Raw genomic sequence first — 5,049 nt, 5'->3', positions numbered from 1 at the left:
TCGTGGGCCGAAAGTGGAGCAGGGAAGGTCGAGACCGGTGCTTCCAGATCGAGATCAGTCAGTTGTGTGAGTTCTGTGCCGCGTTGTGCACGTTATGCTCCTCTTCTCATGGCTGGGCACTTGTATGTGCACAGTTGTGTATTGAATTGATAATCATTGCTTGGTGGTTGATATCCACAGATCCATCGCCGGACTGGTGATTGCTTTGCTCGTAATTCAACCATATTCTATTTGTTGCGAGAGTTGTTCGTTTTTTTAAGTTGCCGGGTAGCCTGTTTTTTTTCAAAGATGAATTCTTAGATGGCGGATTATTTAAATGAAAGCAGCAAATTGGATGGTTCCAATTACATAAATTGGAAATTTAAGCTTCAGACTTTGCTTGAAGGTCAGAATACCTACAGCATTGTCATCGGTGATGAAAGTAAGCCAACTGTTGCAAATGGTGGAACGAATGCAACAACTCAAGAATGGGAGAAAAGGGAGCTGAAGGCAAAGGTCCTACTAAAATTGTCAGTTAAAGATTGCATCATCCCTCATATTCGGGATTGCAAGACAGCGAATGAGATCTGGACAACTCTCAAAGACATGTATGAAATCAAGAACACCAGCCGAACCTTGTTCCTCAGGAAGAAGATCCTCTCAATCAAGATGGAGGAGAATGAGTCTGTTTCATCATTCTTATCTCGGATAAAGGAAGTTAAAGATAAACTATCTGATATCGGTCAAACCATGGAAAATGATGATCTGGTGACAATCACCATGAACGGTATGACAGATGACTATCAGATGTTTATAACTGGATTGAATGCAAGGGAAAAGCCTCCAAGTTTTGAAGAGCTTACTGGAATTTTGCTACATGAAGAGGAAAGGAGGTCGTCTCTCAAGCCTCAAGATCCAGATCTTGCATTGATAACAAAGTTCAAGGCAAAAGGGAGAGCGATGGCTGATTAGAGGAGGGGCAACACATCAGAAATGACACCACAAGGTATGACCTCATATAGAAATGACTCTGTTCCTGAATGTTTTTATTGTGGTAAGATAGGCCATATTGCTAAATTTTGTCGCAAGAAGAAGGCAAATCAAGAGAGGTACAATCAGAAAAGGCATGCAGGTCATTTGGCAGATGCAGATGCAGATACAGACCCAGATCAGAATCTGGATGTTAGACTATTTATGGCCGAGGGTGACACTGCTACTGAGGAGGATGAATCAGATATTTAGATCATGGATTCTGGAGCCTCCTCGCATATGTCAGGTAAAAAGCAATGGTTCAGAAATTTTAAAGAATCCAACACTGGAGTAAAAGTCTATCTTGGAGATAATAGTGGGTATGAGATCAAGGGACATGGAGATGTCCTTGTTACTCTGCCTGATGGTAAGATCAGGAATATATCTGATGTGTGGTATGTTCTTGGCATTAAGAAGAACCTGATTTCTGTGTCTAAGATTACAGATCAGTACCTCAAGGTAGAATTTTTTAAATCTTATTGCATTATTAAAGATTTGTTGGATCAGATGAAGCCCATTGCTACAAGTATTCGCATAGGAGGACTCTACAAGTTGGATGTGAAAAGTACGCCTCAGCAAGCATTGATGGCGTCAAATAAGTCTGCTAGTTTCAATGACGAGGGTCTGGGTCCTGTTCCTTCTCGATGGAAGGGGATCTGCCAAAATGGCACAGCATTTGGTCCAGAGCACTGCAACAGGAAATTGATTGGAGCCAGATACTTCACTAAGGGATCTCGAGCTGGAACTGAGCCTTGGAAGCTCCCAGAAGGCGAGTTTCTTTCTCCGCGAGACAGCGAAGGACACACAACTCATACTTTATCTACAGCAGCGGGGAGTTTTGTGAAAAACGCAAGTATATATGGATATGCACGAGGGACTGCTAGAGGAGGAGCTCCTAATGCAAGAGTTGCAGCTTACAAAGCTTGTTGGGCTGGCAACGGATGCTCTGACGCAGATATTCTTGCAGCATTGGATGCAGGGATTCAAGATGGCGTTGATGTGTTCTCTGTTTCTATTGGATATGACCCTCCTCTGACAGATTACTTTCAAGATGCAATTTCCATTGGATCCTTCCATGCAGTCCAGAGAGGAAAGGTAGTGGTCTGTTCCGCTGGAAATGCTGGTCCAACACCGACTACAGTTACAAATGTGGCACCGTGGATAATAACTGTGGGAGCAAGCACCATTGATAGACTAATTCTTGCAAATGCTACTATTGGAAACAAAAAGACATATATAGGACAAAGCCTATCGGAGTACAAATTACCAGAGAGGAAATGGTACCCTCTAGTATCATCAGTTGACGTCATAGCTCCGAATGAAAATGAGACTGCAGGAATCCTTTGCTTCCTGCGAGGTCTAGACCCCAAGAAAGTTAAAGGAAAGATAGTTACCTGCATTCGTGGTCTCAATTCAAGAATTGAGAAAGGCGAAACAGTTCGTAAGACAGTAGGAGTAGGCATGATTATCTTGAATGAACCTCAAGATGGTGATGAAATCATTGCAGACGCTCATGTTCTTCCTGCCACACATTTGAATGCAATTGATGGAGCAGCAGTCCTTGACTATATCAATTCTACAGAGTACCCTGTTGCTTACATTTCTCCTCCAACAGCTATATTGGAAAGCAAGCCAGCTCCAACAATGGCAGAATTTTCCTCTCAGGGGCCGAATTCTCTTACACCAGACATATTGAAGCCCGATATCACAGCTCCGGGGTCGAACATCCTAGCAGCATTTTCACAAGCATCCCCTCCTAGGCCTGTTCTAGAGCCCTGTATCCTGCAGCTCTTGATGCAGCAAGACCAAAGTCTGAGATACAAGCATTTCCACTCTTATTTAACAAAACATTGGAAGACTTGAAGTTTGATTTGTTTAGGGACACTTTAGGTGTGTTTAAAAATCCCTTTCTCCATTAAGGGGGGATGTTAGGAATTAATGGAGAATGGGTTACTTAGTTATGATTTGCTCTTTATTTGACATTCAGTTCCTATTAATTAGGAATCCATTTTTGCCTATGTATCTATTTAATTCCTGATGATTAATGAATAAGTGAAGCGAATGCATTTGCTGGTGGGAGCTCCTGGTGATCTGCACCTGTGAGCTCCCGTGTGTTTGTCTACACAAATTCTCTTTCTTCTAGCAGCAGATCGAATCCCAGCCCTAATTTCTTCAGAAAACAAATCAATTATATCTCAATCGCCCTCACACAGGGATCTCAGATCATACAGCCTAAGAATTATCAACAAAATTCACAATCCAATATGCAACATGGGAATAAGAGATCGAATCCCACCCCCAATTTCTTCACAAGGTGAATTAATTACACCCCAATCTCCCCAACAAGGATTTCAGATCATACGGCCTGACAATACACAACCAAATTCAGAAGACTGTTAGCGAAACAAGATGACATGAAGCTCAGCTAATTTCTACTCGCAACCCAATTCAACAAATGCTTCTCCACACATGTTCCACTGCTGAAACGATCCACACCCAAATTGCTACACCATGGGCAATCTCACTGTGATCCCTATACGATCCGTCCTCCTGGTGATCATGGTCTCCTTGAATGGCTGTTACGATCTCATCACAAAAGAGGCAACCACACAACACACAGGCCTTTGACCTATTGCTCTGATACCATGATAAAAAATGCAGAAGACAGAAGTGTAGACAAACACACGGGAGCTCACAGGTGCAGATCACCAGGAGCTCCCACCAGCAAATGCATTCGCTTCACTTATTCATTAATCATCAGGAATTAAATAGATACATAGGCAAAAATAGATTCCTAATTAATAGGAACTGAATGTCAAATAAAGAGCAAATCATAACTAAGTAACCCATTCTCCATTAATTTCTAACAGATTTTGGGTAGCATCAGATGTGCTCTAGCCATGAAAATTGGTGGAGAGGCTAAAACACACGAGATCTCTAAGACCCACAAATGGTTTGGACATATTGTACCTGGTTTAGGTGATATTAAAATAATTAATATTTTTAATGGAGTTCCTAAGTCTAAACTTAGGAAAAATAAAATATTAATGGGTATTAATAAAAAACTGGGTTAGAAGGTTTCAAAAGTCATGGATCAGGCCAAATCTAATCTTAGCCGTTGATTACAGATTTAATCTCGGTCATTGATGGACCAACGAGAAAAGTATAAGAAGAGGCTTGAGGGTTAGTTGGAGAACACACCAGAGTGATCAATCATTCATTTTGCTAGAGCGGGTTTGCTAAGCAAAGTTGAATCAGTGATTAGTAAAAAAAAGCAGTGAGTACGAGGCAGAGAGGCAGAGACATTACTGTGAGCCTAGTGCAGAAGCAGAGAGAGCGAGAGAAGAAACCAGTCTATGCTATGCAAATCCTAACAGAGAGCAAAGAGGGAGAGGGACTGTGTCATCCACGCAGAGGCTGCTGGAGTGATGCAGAGGGTCCCAAAGGCTGCACAGTACCTCAGATGGTTGACGCAAGGGGTCCGGGGGCTAACGCAGGTCAATAGAAAGTTTATGCAGAGGCCAAAAGGGCCAGCACTAAGCTTTAGTTGTGCCAGAGAGGGTTTCATGTGACAGGTTTTCTGAATACTCGTTTCCGAATATAGAGGTATTGTTGCCGTGTATTTTTCTCTGTCGAGTGAGCCCGTTAAGCACCTTGTTATAGTAAGAAAGAATACATAATAATATAACCCTTAGAATAGCTGCACCTGTTTTCCCACATTGGGATTTTCCGGGGACATTTGTCCAAAAATAACGGTGTCACTTGTGTGCTTGTTTTCTTTCAGTTGATGATTTGTATATGTTGTGACTGTATTGTGTTTATTTCAGTATTTAAATGTATTAACAACTTGTTTAGAATTTAGAAGTAGAAGAAATAAACTAGTAGAATACAGATTAATTTTCTAATGGATAGACGTAGAAAACTCAACATGGTAGCAAAGCGTGGTTGCAGATCATAGGAAAGTTGAAGGCATCAGTTGAGCAGAGAATTTGCAGAAGATCCAGCTGTCCTCAGTGGCAGAGCTAATCCTTGTAGAAAGCG

At 41.8% G+C, this 5,049-nt stretch overlaps 1 pseudogene; it reads left to right on the top strand.

Annotated features, from left to right (window-relative positions):
* Positions 1–1,515: 1,515 nt before the first annotated feature.
* LOC149212346 (subtilisin-like protease SBT5.3 pseudogene) lies at positions 1,516–2,871 on the top strand (annotated as a pseudogene).
* Positions 2,872–5,049: the final 2,178 nt, after the last annotated feature.

Source organism: Pinus tabuliformis, chromosome 1_1 (assembly GCF_031772625.1).
Source record: "Pinus tabuliformis cultivar Carrire ecotype Pingquan chromosome 1_1, CPIR1, whole genome shotgun sequence".
NCBI classification, from domain to species: domain Eukaryota; kingdom Viridiplantae; phylum Streptophyta; class Pinopsida; order Pinales; family Pinaceae; genus Pinus; species Pinus tabuliformis.
Note: the sequence above shows the minus strand (reverse complement) of the source record. Positions and strands in the feature narration are given on the sequence as shown.